We start from the raw sequence: 7,418 nt of genomic DNA, 5'->3' as shown, positions 1-7,418 counted from the left end.
TCATATGTAGGGTGCAATGTTATATTTACATACTAAAGGTTGTACCTATATAATTATACGCTAATGATGTACTTTAGTGACATTAAAATGGCGTACGGGTTTAACTGTGAGTTCATATAAAGGTTATAAGTGTTATAATGATGGTTTAATGTCCTCTGTTGGTCATTGTGTTGTCTATCAGCTGAACTGGACTATAAATAAATCCAGCGGCTCGTTTCCCTCTCTCTCTCTCTCTCAGCAGTCTATACACGACTTTATCTGTCTATGCCGCTGTGCACACGTGTACATGTAGTTTATTGTGAAAGCGATTCTGGTTAAGGAGCGTTCACTCAACGCGCAGCTGTAGACTACGTTACCCATAATGCACCGGCGTCGGCTTCCAAGCTGGCTGACTGCTCTCGAAGCAGCGTTTCTCATTTAAACAAACAGCAACGGAAGATGGCGGAGACAGAGACGGAGACGGAGCTGAAATAGAAAGCAGCAAACGAGCAGAAGAGAAGAAGAGATATTTCTGTTTGTCGGAGGAGGTGAAAACTGGTAGGTTTTTAGGTTTTATAACTGCATCTCGGAGAATATTTTTTCGGCTTTGTAAACGTTAATGTTCACGGTAATGTTAGTGTTGGTGATCGGTCAGGTTGGCTGTTGGGGATATTTAAGTCATCATACCTCACTCTTTTAACGGTTTCGTGGCTTTTTATTGTGTTTCTGCTGTTTTTATGAATTGGATAAAGTTCCAGGTTTGGTAAATGACAACTTATTAAAATGCAAAAAACGATTCAAAGTCGAAGTTTGGCTTAAATGTGAATAAGACGCGGCAGGTTTCAGTGCACTTCATCCACCTTCATACATGTTGCTCTGATGTGTGCGCGTGCGTGCGTGCGTGCGCGCGCGTGCAGTGCAGTGCAGTGTAGTGTGTGTGTATGTAGTGTAGTGTAGTGTGTGTGTCATTAATGCATAATTATACACAGATGTCCATTCTAACATCCTCCATGCAGGTAGGAATGATTCAGACTGAACTATTTAAACATTTTAACATTGCAACAATGCAGTTTGCACAGGTGCATTTTAAAAGAAAATAATAAATAAATAAAGCCTCATTTGGGTTAAACAGGCAGGCAGGCAGGTAAGATTCATGTGCATGTGTCTCATCATCAGCAGGATTTAATGCACAAAGATTCTGGATGAAACCTGTGCAGGTAAGGAGCAGCACACGGCACTCGTGCTCCACATGAACCCTTCAGACAGATTGTTCACCAAGTGTGCAATCAGGAAATACGGAGCTGGAGAGGAGGCGAGGCGGGGAACAGTCACCCGTTTTTAATTGTAATTTTTGGAAAGACTGGCTGATTTTATTATCATTTTTTTTGAGGGGCTGGATTGATTGCGTGATGAGGTGCTGCATGCACCAGGATGCACACTGCGCTAATCTATATTAATCTGGAGTTTAAATTTGGAGTTCGTCATCCATAACTCCGTGATGAATCAGAATCATTTGGGGGGGTAAAAAGGGGTGACGTATGCGACTTTTCTAAAAAAGAAACATATTACCCGTGACATAATTGTTGCGCAGGATATATCGCACCAGGAAGGTTTTATTCATTTTACACGTGCAGTATTCATACTTTGTGCAGGTGTTTAACATGTCGGATAACCTTCAAGGTCAGTCCTTAATAAGTAATAAGAAATAAGCAAATTAGTGCATAACTACCGAAGCGTGTCTGTTTGCGCGAATATATTCAAGGCGTCATTTTCCTTTAAGCCGTAATCGCTGTATTCAACAATAACGACGACAAATAAAGATGCAGATTATTAAAATCTCACATGAATAATAAGGTCATAATCCTGCATTCGTTTTTAGTAAAGGAACGAATCCGTCGCGTCACTGGTGGTCCGTTGTGTGTGGGCGTGGCCGGTCCAGCACCCTCTACCTTCTTAAGCTAACGCGTTGGAAAACAAGTCAAATAACACGCTAATTAGCGCGAGAATCTTTTTGAACGACGCGATGAACGATCACCTGTCGCGTTGTCGCTCGCTGGTGCAAAAACCTGGAGTTTTTAAACGTGTTTTGTCGCTGGGGAAATGTAGCCGCGGAAAAAGTTTCGGAAATCTTATAAGTAAGAAGATTTTTGTCGAAGGTTTTTATTAGGTTAAGACGTGTCGTGGTGTAATAACGTGATAAACAAATACGTCCTGGTGGAATTTAGGTTAAAAGCGATCCTAGTAAAAAAGACAAAATCAGCACGGAAGCTAAATTTATGTCAATGGATTTCGGAATCGCGCGCTTTGCCGTGTAGCTGTCGTGATCGTCCTCGTATTATAGATAAATAATTCTTAAAAAAAAAAAAAAAACCCTGAACAATGTCTGGAAATCTACCGTAAACTCTAAAACAAGGTAGCTACGTAGCTATGTATGCTAAGCTACGTAGCTATGTTCAGGGAAATGAGTAAAATCTGCAGATTTGTACTTGGTGAAAAAGACAGATCTCTGGTTTAACGTTAGCTTGAAAAAGTTTAGTCTTGGAAGAATAAATGCAGAAAGTTTCTAACCAGCCACTCGTAGATGAACTTGTATTGAATGATTTCATAGCTACATAGTAGCTCGATTAGTTAGCTAGTGCTCCGGGAAACTGAAAGATTCGTCGTACCTGCCGTGTTTTTATGTTTCGGCTGCACGGAAACTTTAACTAGGATACAATGCTAGCTAATGTGATTCTAACCCGAAGTACGACGAGCTACGGGTTAGCACTAGAAACCTCCGGACCTGGTCTGTATTTCCTCCCGAACCAGGGCCGTATTCAGAGTCGTGATCAGGTCCAAAAAGTTCGATGTTCACGCGAGGGAAGTTCCTGGTGTTCAGAGTTGGGTTACACCGCTGATTAAGAGCTGCACGTTCGGATTATTAAAATCACCCGCGTGTAGCTGACGTTTCTAGGCGTGGCTCGAGTGGAAGCGTACGAGGCTGGGTTTCTCAGTAGCGGCCCGATCACACGAGCGTTCTCCTTTACACCTGAAGTGATCGAGGACTGAAGAAGCGTTACGGGGAATAGCCATGAAATAAGATGTCACCCGTGTGATACTGCATGAATGGTCCTAGTTGTAGTTCTCTCATTGATTCCATCGAAACAAAATGGCTTCCACACTCATGACTCGGCAGCACGTACCGTAGAATAGCACCTGATCCAGCGCGGACTGTTTCGATACGTGTCACACGTGCACACAGCTGAGTGACGTGATAGTAAATCCAGGTCATGAAATTCCCCTCCGCTGATGTTCGAAACTGACCGATCGAGCGCCGCCGCCGAATCTGGGTCAACGTTAGCGAGACATATGGCAGGCTGGGTCATACCGTGTATCGTCCGACCATTTTTCATTCCCGTCGCAGCGGTCTTTTGTGCTTCTCGAGGTTTCGATTGCTCACTTTATGCAAATATGTTTAGACTCCACCACGAGCGCGCGGTAAGGATCCAGAGGACGTGGCGCGCCGCCGCGTAGCGCCCGCTGTGAGTTCAGACCGAGACTAATGCTTCTCGACGGAGCACTTGTCATATTTTTTTCTTTGTGAAGTGTTCTGTACAAAGCTCTAGGCAGATATTAATGGAGTTTAATAACCCACTTTCTGCGTTTCCATTTTGTTAAAGTCTTCTCTAATACAGGACGCCGCTCTTATTCAGCAGGAGATAATTATTTTAAACCGCTTGTTGCTTCATGGCATGACCGACACCACAGAGTGTTTATTAATGCACTGCGTTCTGGAGCCACAGTGGACTCTCTGTTTCGCCCCCAAGCTGGTGAAAGGCGCTCGATGTAACACGAACACAAAGCGCACCAGGCTTGCGCTTTGTGTTTTATTTTCCTTGTCGGATGACGTCTCGGGGTCTACACAGACCTCGCTGAGTTCTCCGTCATCCAGTCCGAGAGAGATGTGAATCACGGACGCGGAGAGAGTTCGTCCGTTCGTCACACGATCTTCTCATGGTCCTCGGGGTTCTCTGCCGTTCCGCGTCTTCTGTGAAGTATGGACGCGAGACAGAACCGGCGTTCTAGCGTTTACGTGGAAATATGACGTGAACGGTTCAGTGGTCCCGAGACGGAAGAGTTACTGCAGTGGAATATGAATGAAAAGGTTCCTCTTGGATATGGCACGGTTCTCCGGTTCTTGGATCTGCTCTGTTGTCAGGTTCTACGTTGAATCTGTCAAACTTTTTTTTTCAAGAGTGCAGACGACTCGTTCTTGTGGATGTCAGCGCTTCAAGTTCGGCGATGTCGACTAGTCGAGTGTTGATGTTGACGTGGGTGTGAAAGTCCGGCTAAGTGTCATTTTGATCATACGGCGTCTTTTTGTAGTAATGTTCCAGCACATCCGTGAGAACGTGGTGATTTCTCCCAGCGGTTTTAGCTCAGTTCTAGCTGGGGAGGTGTTTCCAACCTCAGGTTTAGCCTATGATGTCATAGCAACATGGCTGCTCATATCATCAGCAGTAAATAAAAAAGCTTCTATATCTAATAGAGTATTCGCTTTGAGAAGGAACATCATTATTTAGTTATAAGCACCAACGTTAGCTGGCTAGCCTGTTGCTCAGAAAAGACAAGCTGTAACTGAGGCGTCCATGCCCCCCCCCCCCCCCCCCCCCCCAAAATATAGATCAAACAAGGCGGAGCTCGGAAAGGGCGCCATTTCCAAGTTACGGCTTTCCCCTTCCGGGTTAAATCAGGTCTTCGTCTTTAGCTAATAATGTTTGTTGCACGTTTTTAATAGTTTAAAAAGTTCTGTTTTCTCGGATCTAAACGTCCAGCCTGATCTTTGAGGAGGTCATGCAGGTGCTCAAGGAGAAGATCCGTTCCCCCGCCGAACTCCTTTATCTATTATCGTAACAGAGAAGTGTGAGGGACTGGAAGAACGTGTGCGGGTCATGTTAGCGAGGGCGTCGTAAACACACAGCCGTTCCTAACGATCTGTCCAATTAGCAGCGTCCGTGCCCCAGTTGTTCACCGTAGCCGTGAAGAAGGTCGTTAAATCCTGAGCCGAGACGCGGCCACGCCGCAGAGCCACGTGCGGTCCGGCGGGTGAACGAGGAGGCGGCGGACAGTGACGGATGGCGGCGAGGTGGTGAATGGGTCGGGCTCAGGAGGTGGTAAGGGGGCGGGGTTTTGAGAAACCGCACCGTTACCGAGACCCATAAATGAACCACGAATGCTTTTATTTATCTTTTTACCTTCTCCTTTCATTTCTTTATTTTCTCTGCCTTGCGCCTGGGATTCGCTCCTCTCCGGAACCGTTCGGGTTCTCCCCGAATTTCTCTGTTTTCGCTTGCATTCCCACTCCTGTGGGGTTTTTTGTTGTTTTTTTTTGTCCTCGTGGGCCTCCTCTTGAATCCGTGAGCATGTATTGAACATAAATGAATCTTTCTGCTCACTTCTTTTATTGTTGTTCTGCTTCCTTTTGGGATTGAAGTGAAGGAGCTGCCTGTATTCGACTCCTCAGGCGATGGTGCTCGTCTGCCTTTGAGACTTTGCGTTAAGAAGATCTTAGTGACTGCACCGTTCTTCGGATCTTAAGTCTTGTCTGTGGCTCTGCGCACGGCGTTTTCATTTTCATGACGGAAAATAGGGCGGGCCGAGTCGAGGAAGGCGAGGCGAGTCGCGTCGTATCGAAACGTGTCGCTCGCGGTCCCACCCGCCGGCCCGATGTCACCTGGCACTACCTTGTTGGCTTACCTGATGGTCAGGATCTAGAACACGGTGACTAAGGAGTTCAAGTGCACTTACGTCATGAAGAACCCCAAGCTGACTCGATGCCTGTGTGTTAGACGTCAGTGCTTTGGACAGTAAGGGGACGGTTTAGGATCTACTCTGTTGGATATTTAAATTATAGCGTATAAGATGTGCACGGTGTACATCGCGACGTTGCCAAGACACTAGCGTATACTAAAGACGTTAACCCCGGAGGTCTTATTAAACAAGTATTCCATCACCACACCGGCTTTCACTCCTCAGAAACACCCTCCTACTGCCAGCGTGCTGCGTCTTCAGAAATCAGCCACGTGGAGGTGCTTCAGATTCAGATCAGGTTTCTGAGACGTTAGATTCAGTCGTGACTCGGTATCTTTCCTAAATGCGAAGACATCAAGAGCTGCGGGGGAAGGCGTGGGTGCGGCTGAGAAGGGTCCGCCGTCATCATACAGTACGAGAGCGGCCTCCAGAGGCCGAATAAAAAGCATCGCTGACTCATTTTTGGTGTGTTGTTTGAAGTGTTTTTGATTCATTTCGGACGTCTCTATTTTTATTTGTCATTTGGAGTGTTACGCATCCAAACCGAACCAAAAAGTATCTTTTATTTATTTGAACATTTCTTAACAGTTAATATATATTAATGTTTAAACAGTACTGTTTATTTTTGTAATAAAGTTCAGTAATATTTTGCTTTGTGCGATATGTTTTCATTCAGTATCAATTTTATTAGCTATCGGTTGATTAATCGGTCACCGGCAGGTAGGTCCCGCCCGACTCGGTCACCTGTATCAGTAACGTAGTCAGTGGCTCCGCCTCTACTACAAGTGTCAACAAAGACCAAAGTTGTGTCTTAAAAAAAAAAAATTCAAAAATTGATAAAACGTAACTCTTGGAGTTTGACGCTTGTGGGCGTGGCCTGGTGTATGAATGTATGTAATGATGTATGAATCAATATAAAATTCATAAACAACATGACGGTCTTACTTTTTGTTTAGATTTAAAAAAAATAAATTTTCTCGCTAAACTCAAGATGGCGCTTCTTCCGTTTTTGAGGTAGGAACTCGGGGAACTTTTAAGAAAGAGTTGCGTTTTTCTTGGTGAAAAAGGACAACTGGCTGTAGGGTTGGGCCAAGGAGTTCACCAGTGTGGACAAAAGTAATGGCACCCTAAAATCGCAGTGTCTGAGCTGGAAGATTTAGCACACGGCATGTTTAGGAGGTCCTCTTTCACCTTTTAGTCACCGCTTTGCCATTTTCAGCTTTTTGTGGGCGTGGCTAAATGTAAATGATTGAATTTACGGCCGATGGGCGTACGCAGGTGATTACTCAGCTTCGGTATTTTGGGACTGTTTCCCCCGCGGTGGTTCGGAGACGTCCGAGTGGTTTGTTTTCCTGCAGAAAGCCTTATCTGGTGAAGTATTTCGGCGATATCATCTGCTGTGCTTGTAAAAGCTCTGCTGATGCTGAACTGTTCTCTCCGAAGAGGTTGCGTAACATCTTTCAACCTTAAACTATGACTGTTGTGACATTGTACAAAAAATCATGACTCATTTTACATTCAAACTCGGATCGAATACATCAGACCCGAGCTTAGTGAAGTTGAATCCGGTTCGGTCCTGGGCGACGGTTCCGTTATAAACGCGTCTGTTGAACACGGCTCACGTCGCCGTTCATTCCCTGGCGTGTTTA

At 45.2% G+C, this 7,418-nt stretch overlaps 1 protein-coding gene across 4 annotated transcripts in view; it reads left to right on the top strand.

Annotated features, from left to right (window-relative positions):
- Positions 1 to 255: 255 nt before the first annotated feature.
- The window catches only part of LOC108276314 (nuclear receptor coactivator 3), a 54,735-nt gene continuing 47,572 nt past the window's right edge, over positions 256 to 7,418 (top strand). For 2 of the 4 annotated variants that reach the window (XM_053686493.1, XM_053686492.1), the window contains exon 1: positions 256 to 537. The gene's annotated coding sequence lies outside the window, so the exon portion shown is untranslated. The remainder of the gene's footprint in view (positions 538 to 7,418) is intronic. The other 2 variants (XR_008398045.1, XM_053686494.1) reach the window with 1 other exon arrangement.

The sequence above is a fragment of the Ictalurus punctatus genome, chromosome 15 (genome assembly GCF_001660625.3).
Source record: "Ictalurus punctatus breed USDA103 chromosome 15, Coco_2.0, whole genome shotgun sequence".
NCBI lineage: Eukaryota > Metazoa > Chordata > Actinopteri > Siluriformes > Ictaluridae > Ictalurus > Ictalurus punctatus.
This window is presented reverse-complemented; position numbering and strand designations above follow the sequence as displayed.